The sequence below is a fragment of the Dasypus novemcinctus genome, chromosome X, assembly GCF_030445035.2.
Source record: "Dasypus novemcinctus isolate mDasNov1 chromosome X, mDasNov1.1.hap2, whole genome shotgun sequence".
Lineage (NCBI taxonomy): Eukaryota > Metazoa > Chordata > Mammalia > Cingulata > Dasypodidae > Dasypus > Dasypus novemcinctus.
The window spans coordinates 84531439-84546372 of record NC_080704.1 but is presented as its reverse complement, the minus strand read 5'-3'; positions in this window follow the sequence as shown (position 1 = coordinate 84546372).

Here is a 14934-nt window from a genome sequence, read left to right as displayed (position 1 = left end):
TCCATGTTAGCTGAGTCAGGTAAGTCCAATAAACCAGAGTGTAGGAGTTGCAAGTCTGTTGAGGCTCCGGGCCTGGCTATCACATGGTCAGTCCATAGAATCAGGTCCCCTGGGTATACCCTAAACCACAGCACCAACTACAGATCCGGTAAAAGTAACAGGAGAGGCTTGTGGACAAAGATCTCATCAGAGTGCAGCTCCATCACACAAAAACACAAACTCCAAAGTAGGGCCAACTGACATGGCACTGAACTCCATCTGCCATGACCGTTGAACCTGTGGGTCTCTGTAGCCCTCAGAAGAACCAATATCTGGGGTTGTATCTACTTTATCTGTCTCTGGGACTCTGCTGAGGTGTGCATAAGGGCAATGCCTCTGATAACCTCCCAGCTCTTTTTGGAGACTCATAGCCGTATAGACTCATTTGTCCTTTCCATTTCCCCCTTGATTCAGGTCAAAAAGCATTTTTAATTCTTGGTATTATATGTAGACTGAGATATTCTGCTGGTCTGAGTTGACCCATTTATTTAAGGTCAATTTCTAGTTACATCATCAGCTGGTACTTGGTAGTAATGCCTTGGTGCCAGGTAGGCTCATCCCCGGGAGACATGTCCCATGCTGGGGTAAAGGCAACGCATTTACATGCTGAGTTTGGCTTTGAGACTGACCACATTTGAGCAACACGGAGGCTCTCAGCAGTAACTCTTAGGCACCCTGCATCTCTAGGCCTTGTTCTTATTTCAAGTGCACAGGCTTACAAGCATAGTCATTAGTATCAAGGGCTGATTGTTGGACCTTCCTTCATTTTTGGTCTTTGCTGTTGCACTTTGGGGATTGTTGCTGTTCCTTTAGGGACTGTGACAAAGCTCCCTTAGTTGTTGTTTTTAATTGTAACCAGTATAAAAATATCCAAACGTTTTTATGTACCCTGGATATATGCCCTGGAGAACTCTCTGCCAACCATGTGACCCTGTCAGGAACATCCCACACCAGTATTCCTCCACTGCCATTGTTGAACTTCTCTGTGATCCAAAATTTCTTCAAAAATGAAGCCCAATATACTGCCAACTTCCATTAATAGTAAAATGGAATATGGTGATTAGTTTAAAAGTTAGATATAGAATTCATTTAAATTTGGAAAAATTAAGGTAAAAATAAATTGGGTTATCAAAAAATTTTAAAATGCAAAAGCTTTGTTTTTGATGTTTTGCCCTCCATCACTGCAATAAGTGTTGTCCTGTATGCAAATTGGCAAGGCAACTTCTTCTATCTTTTCCTCAGTGTCTTCGTCCTTTCTTTTTCCTTTCTTTTTTTCCTGGTTATTAAGCTTGTCTTCACAAAAGTTTTAGATCACAGTAATTCATATATAGAATATACAGTACTCCACAATATCCAACATAAAACCCCTTTCCCTTCCACAGCAATAATCTTTTTCATGTTCATACTATATTTACTGAAACTGATATACAGATATTGAGACAATAGCTTTCAAACAAGGTAATATTTGTGTTTACATTGTGGTTTATATTTTAGACTATACAATTTTCCAAATTTTAGTTATCTTATGTTTTACATTATGATTTAAATTTTAGCCTATCAGCCCCTATATATTTTTGGTGTAATTTAACATGTCTTATATCCATCCTTGCATACTCTTGTGGAACATTTCTATTGCCCACACAGTTACATTGGTTCCATCTATTCAATACCTCTTTCCCCCTCCCCTTAGGGCCCACAGTGACAGTCAATCTTCATTGCTTGAAGGGCCATGTTCAGAGATACTTGCAACAGTGTTGATGGCTTGACATGCTCAACTGCCCTAATGCACTGGGAGCCACCATTTCTCTCGAGAGATACAATTCCCTCTATTTGAGAACATCAGTCCTCCTTAGGATGTGGGTATACCTTCACTCTCATTATATGGGTCTCCATCCAATGATATAACCCACTATGGCAAAATGAGCACTCACACACTCCCTAGAAGCCTGTCCTGCATCAGATTATCCCCTTTAAGCATCTTAAACAGGGAACATTCCTTATTAAATTTTTGAAAAAATTTTCTCAGCATTATACTCTCAACCAAATACCTGACAATCTCCTATGTTCATATGTTCCCCCACCCTCCCCCCAATTTCTTGGGCAATATTACCCATCCTCGCATCCCTAGAACCCCTCAATCCTGCAAAGCCCCACCCAAAGGTAACCCTATGCCCCCATTTTACCACTTCCTTGTACAAATACTTACCTCCAGCTTATCATAGATTTCACCCATATAGGTGTCAGCTTGCATCCTTCCTCCACTCCCCAATTTCCTTTAAGCCTATCGTTTAGACTCTAGCTTTCTGAGGCAGCTTGGTTTGCTTATTTCTATCATTGAAGTCATGTAGTATTTGTCCTTCAATGCCTGGATTTGTAGTCTCCTGTTTTTTTCATAGCTGCTAATCTTATGGAAGTGAGATGGTATCTCATTATAGTTTTGATTTGCATTTCCCTAATAGCTAGAGATTTGGAGTATTTTTTTCATGTGCTTTTTAGCCATTTGTATTTCTTCCTTGGAGAAGTATCTGTTTAAATCTTTTTCCCATTTTTTAAAAGGGCAGTTTGTCTTTTTATTTTCGAGATATAGGAATTCTTTCTATATACAGGGTATAAGTCTCCTTTCAGATATGAGGTTACCAAATATCTTCTCCCATTGTGTAGGCTCCCTTTTCACTTTTTTGACAAACTCCTTTGAGGTGCAGAAGGCTTTAATTTTGAGGAAGTCCCATTTATCTATTTGTTCTTTGCTGGTCATGCTTTGGGTGTGAAGTTCATGATGCCATTTCATATTACAAGGTCCTGTAGATGCTTCCCTACACTGCTTTCCAAACTCTTTATGGTCTTGGCTCTTATATTTTGGTCTTTGATCCATCTTGAGTTGATTTTTGTATGAGGTGTGAGTTGGTAATCCTCTTTCATTCTTTTACATATGGATATACAGTTTTCCAGGCACCATTTGTTGAATAGGTCATTCTCTCCCAGTTGAGAGGGTTTAGTGTCTTTATCGAATTTTATATGACTATATATGAGGATCTATATCAGTCTGTGTGTCTTTCCTTGTGCCAATTCCCTGCTGTTTTCACTACTGTGCTTTGTAGTATGTTTTGAATCATGTAGTATGATTCTCCAATTTTGTTTTAATTTTTCAATATGTCTTTGGCTATTCGAGGCCACTTCCCTTTCCAAATAAATTTCATAGCTAGTTTTTCTAGTTTCTTAAAGAATTCTGTTTTGATTTTTATTGGGATTGCATTGAATGTGTAGATCAGTTTTGGTAGGATAGACACGTTAATAATATTTAGTCTTCCTATCCATGAACAGGAAATATTCTTCCATTTATTTAGGTCTTCTTTGATTTCCTTGAACAGTGTTGTGTAGTTCTCTGTGTATAAGTTTTTACATCTTTAGTTAAATTTATTCCTATGTATATGATTTTTTTACTATTGTAAATGGAATTTGTTTCTTGACTTCCTCCTGAGCTTTCTCATTATGGTGTATGGAAATGCTACTGATTTTTGTGCATTGATCTTATATCCTGTGACTTTACTAAACTCATTTATGAATTCTAGAAGCTTTGTTGTAGACCTCTCAGGGTTTTCTATGTATAGGATCATGTCGTATGCAAATATGAAATTTTGACTTCTTCCTTTCCAATTCAAATGCTTTTTATAGCTGGTTCTTGCCTCAGTGCTCGAGCAAGTATTTCTAACACAATGTTAAATAGAAGAGGTGATAGAGGGCATCCTTGTCTTGTTCCTGATCTTAGAGGGAAAGATTTTGGGATTTCACCATTGTAAACAATGTTGGCTCTGGGTTTTTCATATATACTAATTATAATGTGCAGAAAATTCCCTTGTATTCCAATCTTTTGCAGTGTTTTTATCAAGAACGGGTGCTGTATTTTGTCAAACGTGTTTTCTGCATCTATACATATATTTATGTGATTTTTTGTCTTTCAATCTGTATATATGGTGTATTATATTGATTGATTTTCTTATATTTAACCATCCTTGCTTACCTGGAACGAATCTCACTTGGTCATGGTGTATAATTCATTTAATGTGTTTTTGGATATGGTTAGCAAGTATTTTGTTGAGGATTTTGCGTCTAGGTTAATTAGAGAAATGGGTCTGTAATTTTCCTTTCTTGTGGTGTCTTTGTTTGGCTTTGGTACTAGGGTAATTTTGGCATCATAGAATGAGTTAGGTAATGTTCCTTCTGTTTCAATTTTTTGGAAGAGTTTCAGCAAGTTTGCGTTAGTTCTTTCCAGAATGTTTTGTAAAATTCACCTGTGAAGCTGAGTGGCCTGGGGCTTTTCTTATTTGGGAGGTTTTTAATGACTGATTCTATCTCTTTACTTGTGATTCATTTGTTGAGATCGTCAAATTTTTCTTTCATCAATATAGGCTGCTTATGTGTTTCTAGGAATTTTCTCATTTCCTCTGAATTGTCATTTTTGTTGGAATATATTTTTTCAAATTATCCTCTTATGATAGTCTTAATTTCTGTGGGGTCAGTGGTGATATCTCCTTTTTCAATTCTTATTTTGTGTATTTGCATCTTCTCTCTCTTTTTCTTTTTTAGTCTAGGTAAGCGTTTGTCAAATGTATTGATCCTCTCAAAGAACCAGCTCTTGGTTTTGCTTATCTTTTCAAGTGCATTCTTACTTTCTATTTCAGTTAGTTCTGTTCTCACGTTTGTTCTTTCTTTCTTTCTTCTTCCTGTGGGGTTACTTTGTTGTTGTTGTTTTTTTACTAATTCCTCCAAATATGCAGTTAGTTCTTCAATTTTTGCTTTCTTCTTTTTTGATGAATGAATTTTTGGCTATAAGTTTCCCTCTCAGTACTTCTTTTGTTGCATCCCATAAATTTTGGTATGTTGTGTTATCATTTTCATTAGTTTCATGGTAGTTATTAATTTCTTTTGAGATTTCCTCCTTGACCTACTGTTTTTCTAAGAGTGTGCTGTTTAATTTCCATATCTTGGTGTGAAATCTGGGCCTCTGGCCCCTGCAGATTACCAGCTTCACTCGACTGTGTTCAGAGATATTATTTTGTATGATTTTGATCTTTCTGAATTCATTGAGCCTTTCTTTGTAGCCTACCATATGGTCTATCTTGGATAATGATCCATGTGCACTTCAGAAAAATGTATATCCTGTTTTCTTTGGGTGTAGTGATCTGTGTATGTCTATTAGGTACAACTCCTCTAATGTACTGTTCAGAGTTTGTTTCTTTATTGATTCTCCTTTGAGATGTTCTGTCCAAAGTTGATAGTGGTGTATTAAAGTCCCCCACTATAATTGAAGAGGCATCTATTCTTTCATTTAGTTTTCCCAGTGTTTGCCTCACATATTTGGAGGCACCCTTGTTAGGAGCATAATTATTTATGATTGTTCGTTCTTCTTGAAAGATTATCCCTTTCACTTATATGTAGTATCCATCTTTGTCTCTCACAAATGTTTCACATTTAAAGTCTATTTTGTCTGATATTAATATAGCTACTCCTGCCTTTTTTGGTTATTGTTTGCTTGTAAGATTGTTTTCCAGCCATTCACTTTCAACCTCTTTGAATCCCTGGGTCTAAGATGTGTTTCTTGTAGACAGCATATAGATGGGTTATATGTCCTTATCCAATCTTCCATTCTGAGTCTCTGGACAGGTGAGTTTAATCCATTGACATTCAGTGTTATTACTTTCAAGAAATTATTTATGTTAGCCATATTTTCTTTGGACTTCTCTTTGTTATATATTGTTTGTTTATTGCGGCGGCTTGCTCGGTCGGTAGAGGTGGGGTCTGGCTGCGGACGAGGGGTCGGTCCAGCTCTGGACGAGGGGTCGGTCCCGCTTGGGACGAGGGGTCGGTCCCACCTGGGACGAGGGGTCGGTCCGGCAGCAGACGAGGGATCGGTCTCACAAGGGGTTGCGCGGTTCGGCTGACGGGGTCGCCCGGCGAAGCCGGCGACGAAGGGGTCGCCCGGAGAAGCAGGCGACGAACTGGGGACAAGGGAGGCCAGGCCCTTGTCGGGGGCTCTCAGGACTGGAGGGCGCACGGCAGAAGAACTACCGCGGAGACAAGGTAAACACGCAAGTCCACTTTACTGAGGGAGAGGCAACAGTTTTATAGGGGCTGGGCAAGGCTGATTGGTCGAAGCCACGCCCTGTTCTGATTGGTTGCCGGCGAAAGGTCAGTGGGCGGTACTGGACGGGGGAGGGGTGGTGGTTAGGGATTGGCTGTCGCTGTTGCTGGGGGAAGGGGCAGGGTTTAGGGATTGGTGGCTGCTGTTGCTGGGGTGGAGGGCAGACTTGAGTTTCCCGCCCACGCCTGGCTGTTGCTGCTGTCGGGGGAAGGGAAAAGGGCGGGCTGGATTTTTCCGCCCACACCTGGCTGTTGCTGCTGTCGGGGGAGGGGAAAAGGGCAGACTGGAATTTTCTGCCCTGCGCCTGCGCAGGGAGAAGGAAGAAGAAGGGTGCCGCCCCACAAGGCATTGGGTGGCGCCATCTGGGAGGAGGGGTGGCCGTGGAAGCATGGCTGCCGAGAAGGGGAGACCCGAGGGCACTCTGCGCCCATGCCGAGCTTCCTTCAGGGGTGGCGGTGGGCCCGACCAACCACCCTATTATGGGGGCAGCGGAATTAGGCCTACCGCGGCCGCTCCCCTGCCAGGCCAGCAAACCACACTTCAGCCCGAGGGGTGACCGCATTTCCCCCTTCTTTTCAAATAAGGGCCAGGATGGCAGCAGCAACAAGTAGCCGAGGCCCAAGAGGCAGTAAGCAATGAGGGAAGCGGGGCTGAAGAGGGAGGTGAGTATGATGGGGATACAAATGTACAATTTGGGGGGCAGTATCTTGCCGTTGCAAGCAAGGGTGGCCAATGTCCAATTCTTGTTGATCTCGGTGGCTATAAGGTCCATCTGCTTGTTAAAAGTCCAGGATGACAGCACGTTACAGGTAGTTGATCTCTTCTTGGCGGCGAAGAGCGGTAGAGGCAGACTGTGTGATGGTCTGGAGGATCGCAGCGGTGAGGACAAGTCGCGTCAGGGCACCAGCGATGGTGGTGGCGGCAGCGTCGGGAGTGGTGGAGACGTAGGCGAGGACAATAAGAAGGCCAAAGTCTTCACGGGCGCGAGAGAGGCCAATGTTAATGGGGCGGGCCGACATGGGGCGGCCCAATCTGCAGCGCAGTAGGGGTTCAAGCGAAAAAAGGAGGGGGGGCGGGGGACGAGAAAGGACGCTTTGGATGGCTGAGAAGAGGAGTGAGGTCGAGAGAGGAGGAAGCTCCGCAAGCTGCGGGCCGGGGAAAGCGGGTTGTGGGCCGTTTAGCGGGGCTGGTGAGAGGGGTTAGCTTGGCCAGAGGTGGCGAGGGAGAGCATAAGGAGAAGGAGAGAGACTATGTTAATTGGCTCGGCAGCATGGCGAGGGTTGCGGCGTCTGCACTGACGGTAGAGTGCGAGCAGTGAACGGACTTCAGGGTTGGATGGTTGCCTCTCGGGGTGGAGGGTGAGCTGGCTCAGTTGGTGCTGGATCACTCGCATCTGGCGCCGTGCCCTGCGGGACATCCGCTGCTGAGGTGGCGGGTTTGACGTATCTCCCGGGGACCCAGATTGGCTGAGCGGCATCCTGCGGGAAGACACAAGCAAAACCTCGGCCCTGGGTAAGAAGGGGGCACGGGCCACGCCACTGACCTGTTTGAGGGTCCTTCCAAAGGACCAGGGGGGCCTGTGTGGGGCGATACGAGGGGCCCCAATGCCTATGGACTGCCGAGAGACCATCCTTATCAAAGGTCAAGAGATTTAGATGGATTAGGACAGCGGTGATGATGTCTCCGGGAGGAGCGTGAGGGAGGATTTCCCTCTGTTTTTCAATTTCTTGTTTCAGACGGCGATGGGAGCTCTCCACAATGGCCTGTCCTTGTGGGTTATATGGGATACCAAAATGGTGGGCGATTTGGTAGAGCTGAAGGAACCTCGCAAAGGATTCACTGCGATAAGCAGGGCCGTTATCCGTCTTTAGGTCCCAGGGGACCCCCATGAAGAGAATCCCTTGCCGAAGGGCCTTAATGCAGTGCTTAGCAGTCTCCCCAGGCAAGGGGACTGCATAGCACATGTGGGAGAAGGTGTCAATTATAACGTGCAAGAACTTAAGGCGTCCAAAGGACGGGACATGCGTGACATCCATCTGCCACCTGGAATTAGGCCTAAGGCCGCGGGGATTCACCCCCTGCGGTTGCAGAGGCCCCAGAGGCAGGAAGGGGGCACAGGTTTTGCATGTCCGCACTAGGTGCTTACAAGTCTCAATTGGCAACTCAGGCAAAAGGTGGTGGAGTGAGGCGGCAGAAAAGTGAAACCTCGAATGTAAGGACTTAGCCTGATTGATAGCATCTCCGACCAAATCAAGGGCAAGGGCAGAGACCGTCTGATCCGCGGTGTCGTTGCCTGCCGCTAGGGGGCCAGGCAACCCGGAGTGGCTCCGGATATGAGCAATATACAAGGGTGCCATGCGTTTTTCAAGAAGGGTCTTAAGGGCATCCAGTGCCTCATCAATAGGAGAGGAGGTCGGGAAGAATGTAGCTAATGCCAAGACCCTGCAGACTTGCAGAGAATAGAGGCTATCTGTAAAGATGTTAACAGGTTCACAGGGGAAGGTGCGAAGTGCTTCTACAATAGCCAAAAGCTCTCCCGTCTGGACGGAGTGTAGGTTAAGATGTGTAAAGACTTTCGGCTCTGCGACTCCATCCAGGTACACAACCATGGAGTACTTAGTTCTAGATGCATCCGTGAAAATAGTGACGGACCTCGGAAAGGGGGAGGAAGACGGGAAGGGGAAAAAAGGACTTCGGAAGGGAAATTTGGACACGCCTTGGAGTAGGCGGTGACTAGGGAAATGGCAATTGAAATCGCCTGCAAATCCCTCACACAGCACCTGCATTTGCTCATTATCCCTAATGAGGGAGGTGGTTTCTTTCGCATTAAGCGGCCAAACAATTACGGCAGGCTGAGTTTCAAACGTATGGACGGACAGCTGCACTAAATCGGCTGCGAGAGCGATCCATAGTCTTACTGCGGGGCAGATCTTTTGCATCTTGCTTTTAGAAGGATGGAGCCAGAGGAGGGGCCCGTCCTGCCGAAGAACTCCAGTGGGCGTTCCCTTGGTGGGGAGGACCAACGCCTGGAGAGGCCGCTGGGGATCCAACCGCTGGAGGCAGCAGTTATTAAGGGCCTTATCTACAGCGGCAATGGCGGCTCGAGCTTCGGGTGTGATGGCTATCTTTGCGGACACGGCAGAGGGGGGTTTATGACTGGTTTGTAAGAGAGCAAATAATGGCTGGAGCTGTGCCGTGGTAACAGACAGAGCCGGACAGACCCAATTGATATTCCCACAGAGCTGCTGGAGCTCTGTGAGGGTGACTCGGTCTGGCACATTTAGTCGCACAGCCATTGGGGTTACATGCTGGGAGATATGGAACCCCAGGAAGGTTAAGGGGGGTTCAAATTTGACCTTGTCATTCTGGATTGTTAAGCCAATGGCGGACAGATTATGCCGAAGTTGAAAGAGGACATACTGCAGCTTCTCATGGGTCTCACATGCGACCAGGACATCATCCATATAGTGAATGAGGTAGCCCAGATCTCGCAAGGGGGCGACTGCCGCGTTCACATACAGCTGGCAGATGGCCGGGCTATTGTGCATGCCTTGTGGAAGGACTTTCCACTGATACCTATCGGCTGCCCCTCGGTGGTTGGGGACAGGAACAGTAAAGGCAAAGCGCGGGCGGTCCTTTTGGTGAAGCGGAATGGAAAAAAAGCAGTCCTTAATATCTAGAGTAGCCACAAAAAAGTGTTTAGGAATGGCCACTGGGTGAGGGAGTCCCGGTTGGGGAGTTCCCATGGGGAGGATATGCTTATTAATCTCCCTCAAATCATGTAGGAGGTGGTATTTGCCAGTGGCCTTCTTTTTAATAATAAAAACGGGTGAATTGTAGGGACTTGTGGACGGTTCTATATGTCCAGCTTCAAGCTGCTCTCGAACCAACTCACGAAGAGCTTGGAGTTTGTGGGATGGCAAGGGCCACTGCTCCACCCAAATAGGCTCCTCTGTATCCCACCGCAGAGGAGTGGGTGTGGGAGGTGTTAATTGAGCAGTGGCGCAAACTATTGGGGGGGCTGAGTGGTTAACTGAACACCACACTCCTCCAGGACATCTCGCCCCCAAAGTATAGTATCAAGGGTGCTAAGGAAGAGGGGCCGGAATGTGCCCACACGTCCCTCACCGTCCTCCCAGGCAATAGGGTGACTGGCGCGAAGGGAGGTAGAGGAGCCAGTGGCCCCTTGGATGGAAGGGCCTTCTTGAACAGACCACTGGGCGGCGAAATGAGCAGGGAAACAAGAGACCTCTGCACCCGAGTCGAGGGTCCCAGAATACCAGCGGTGGTGAATCTTAAACCTCATGGTAGGCCTGGTGGACGTGATGGGGACTGTCCACATCAGGGCTTTGGAAGGTTGGGACGGGGAGCCTCTTTGGGGTGGGGCTGAGGCCTGCCCCTCCTGGAGTTTAAAGATGGCTGTTGCCGCTGCAGGGGAGGCTGCATACGGCAGTCGCGAGCCCAATGGTACCCCCGGCCGCAGCGGGGGCAGGGGGTAGAAGGGCCCCGTCGGGGCGGTGGGGGGGGAGGAACAGGAGGGCCCGGCGGTGCAGAGACTGCCGGGCATTCACGGGCGAAATGTCCTGGCTCGCCACATCTAAAACAAGAGGAGTTAAGTGCCATGGCTGTCGTGACAGCCTTGGCGAAAGAAGCAGCCTGTTGGTCAAGGCCGTTACAGGCAATCACCCAATCGTCTATCGACTTTTCTCTCACGGGAGCGATCGCCTGTCGACAAATGGGGCTGGCCCCTTCAAGGATAATTTCACGGGCGAGGGCGCACTGAGCCTGTTCACCGTGGACCCTGCGCTCACATGCCCGGAGGACTCTGGAAACATAGGTAGAAAAGTCCTCATCCTTGGTCTGTGTGAGCTTAGTGAACTTGTCAGCACTACTGGCAGTGCAGGCGCGAAAGGCCCGTAGGGCTACCTCGCGAATCTGAAGCCAGAAGCCAGCCGGAGCACGGTAGTAGGCCGCAGCCTGGCTAAACTGACCGGTGCCGGTGAAGGCTTCTGGTGGGTGATTAACACCCCTTGCGACGTTGGCCGCAACCTGCTTTTCAGCCTCGGCATGAAAATGGGCGCGCCAATTTATAAACTGGCCAGGCGTGAGGATGGCACGGGCCAGTTGGAGCCAATCGAGGGGGATGCACAGAAGGGTGGACATCTCCTCTAACAAATGCTGAGCATAAGGGCTGCCTAACCCGTCCTCCTTAACGGCCTTGCGGAGCTGTTTAACACTTTCCGCATCATGTGGGTACCATGGAAAGGGGCGCTGAGGGGTGGGAGTTACATTAAGGGGAAAGCAGGTGGTAGGAGGCGGCAGGGAGGTAGGCGGAGGTGCCCCGACGGGGGAGGAATACGGGTCCAAAAATAGGCTAGAGGGGGCCGCACATGCGGCAGCTTGCCACGGATCGGATGGAGGGGGCTGCCAGGGGGAGGCGGAGTCGGGGGGGGCCGCTGGTGCGGAGGGCACGAGAGGAGCCGTTGCCCATGCGGTGTTACAAAATGGCTGCGGGCCGTCCCCAGCGGTGCTACAAAATGGCGGGGAGGGAGCTTCCGGCCCACCCAGGCAGGAAGTTGTTGGGGGGAGGGAGGGGCAAAGGGACCTCCCCTTTACGAGCGAGGAAGAAGGCAGAAGTTCGCCATCTTCACCGGCGCTCGGCACTGCTAGATTACATTGTTTAGGGGGACAATTTTTGAGCGCGTTATTAAGGCGCTCAACAAGCGACTCAGAGTTGGAATCGGAGTCGGTATCAGAATTCCAATTAGGGTCCCTGTTAAAGTCTCCGTCCTGACAATCACGGCAGCGGCGGTGGCTCGGCCGGGGGGAGTCGATGGTAGGGGCGCCTTGAAGGCAGGAGCGGATGGTAAAAAGCGCCGGTAATAAGCCAGGAGGGAATCTTTTACCTTCCTGCTCCACAGCAGAAGTGACCCTATCTATAAGGCGAGTATAGGTGTCCGGGTCCCAAAGCTGACACGTGGTTAGCCATGGATTAAAGGGGAGAAGAAGGTCCCAGTACACTTGAAGCTGTTTCAAAGAGATCTTACACCGGTGAGTGTCTAGGAGACCGGCAAGAGCCCGAACTTGTGGGGCTTGCTTAGCAGATAGGATGTTACCCATTGCTAATGGCCTTTTGGAGCCGATAAGAAAAGGGGCCCTTACCTTGAGAGCGCGGCGATGGGAGCCGAGGTGCGCGGTGAGACGAGGGGTCAGAGCCGGTGGGGCTCCGACGGTGGTCGCGGGCCAAGAGAAGGCCCCGACGAGGGGAGGTCGGGACGACGAGCAGTGGAGCAAGGCAAAGGGGAGCAAGCGTGAAGGGGAGGAGGCAGAGGTGAAGGCAGGGGTGGAGGTGCTCAGGCACGCGCTCCTGAGAGTTTTATTGGCGCCTCTTAATCATAGCGGGTCGGTATAAGCCCCCGACATGGAAGGAGAAAGCCATCCAGCGATTCTCCCAGACCGCCGTGGATCATATGAGGTCACCAAGGTTCAGGAGCAGCAATGCAGAGTGAAAAGATAGGGGTGAGAAAAGAGGAGGGCGTAGGGCTGTGGTAGGGTTACTTCAGACGTGCAAGCGCGTGCTCCCGAGAAATCCAAGGCTCCTCTTAATCATAGCGGGTCGGTATAAGCCCCCGACATGGAAGGAGAAAGCCATCCAGCGATTCTCCCAGACCGCCGTGGATCGTATGAGGTAGCCAAGGCTCAGGTAGCAGCAATGTTGCACGAGAGAAGTCCCACGGTGAGAAGAGAGGAGGGGGGGCCGCCAGGTTATGGAGTGAGGCTGTGGTGGGGTTGCCTTGCCCCACGTTGGGCGCCAACTGCGGCGGCTTGCTCGGTCGGTAGAGGTGGGGTCTGGCTGCGGACGAGGGGTCGGTCCAGCTCTGGACGAGGGGTCGGTCCCGCTTGGGACGAGGGGTCGGTCCCACCTGGGACGAGGGGTCGGTCCGGCAGCAGACGAGGGATCGGTCTCACAAGGGGTTGCGCGGTTCGGCTGACGGGGTCGCCCGGCGAAGCCGGCGACGAAGGGGTCGCCCGGAGAAGCAGGCGACGAACTGGGGACAAGGGAGGCCAGGCCCTTGTCGGGGGCTCTCAGGACTGGAGGGCGCACGGCAGAAGAACTACCGCGGAGACAAGGTAAACACGCAAGTCCACTTTACTGAGGGAGAGGCAACAGTTTTATAGGGGCTGGGCAAGGCTGATTGGTCGAAGCCACGCCCTGTTCTGATTGGTTGCCGGCGAAAGGTCAGTGGGCGGTACTGGACGGGGGAGGGGTGGTGGTTAGGGATTGGCTGTCGCTGTTGCTGGGGGAAGGGGCAGGGTTTAGGGATTGGTGGCTGCTGTTGCTGGGGTGGAGGGCAGACTTGAGTTTCCCGCCCACGCCTGGCTGTTGCTGCTGTTGGGGGAAGGGAAAAGGGCGGGCTGGATTTTTCCGCCCACGCCTGGCTGTTGCTGCTGTCGGGGGAAGGGAAAAGGGCGGGCTGGATTTTTCCGCCCACACCTGGCTGTTGCTGCTGTCAGGGGAGGGGAAAAGGGCAGACTGGAATTTTCTGCCCTGCGCCTGCGCAGGGAGAAGGAAGAAGAAGGGTGCCGCCCCACAAGGCATCGGGTGGCGCCATCTGGGAGGAGGGGTGGCCGCGAAAGCATGGCTGCCGAGAAGGGGAGACCCGAGGGCACTCTGCGCCCATGCAGAGCTTCCTTCAGGGGTGGCGGTGGGCCCGACCAACCACCCTATTATGGGGGCAGTGGAATTAGGCCTACCGCGGCCGCTCCCCTGCCAGGCCAGCAAACCACACTTCAGCCCGAGGGATGACCGCAGTTTATTCTTCTATTTTTGTCTTTTTTGTTGCTCTTACACTCTCCTCCATCTCTGCCTCCCCTGCTTTTTTCTTTCTTCCTGAAGAACTCCCTTTAGTGTTTCTTGAAGGACAGGGTTCTTGTTGGCATACTCTTTTAATTTCTGTTTATCTGTGAATATTTTGAACTCTCCATCATTTTTGAATGCTAGCTTACCTGGGTAGATTATTCTTGGTTGGACATCTTTTCTTTCGTTCCTTGGCTATATCATACCACTGCCTTCTTACATCCATGGTTTCAGATGAGAAATCAGCACTTAATCTTATGGAGCCTCCCTTGTATGTGATGGTTCTCTTTTCTCTTGCTGCTTTTTAGAATTTTCTCTTTGTCTTGAGCATTGGGTAATTTGACCAGTATATGTCTTGTGGTAGGCCTGTTGGGATTTATGATGTTTGGCATGTGTTGGGCTTCCTGGACATATACATCCGTCTCCCTCAATATGTTTGGGAAGTTTTCAGCCATTATTTCCTCCAACACCCCTTCTGTCTCTTTTCCCTTCTCTTCTCCTTCTGGGATGCCTATAATACATATGTTTGTGCATTTCACATTGTCGTTTAGGTCCATTAGTCCCAGTTGGATTTTTTCTATCTTTTTATCTATCAGTTCTACTATCTATTTGATTTCAGATGTCCTGTCTTCCATGTTGCTAATTCACTCCTCTGCCTCTTCTAATCTCCTGCTATTTGCTGAGAGTGTATTTTTGATTTCTTGAACTGTGGTGTTCATCACCATCATATCTGTTATCTTTTTTCCTGTGTCAGCAATTTCCTCTCCAAGTGTTTTCTTCATATTGTTAATCTCTTCCTTTCCTTCATTACGTTGATCTCTAATGTATGTTGCAGGAACCTTAATTACTTTTATGATGTTCTGCTCCTCTTCCTGGTTTTTTGTTTGTTCATTTGATT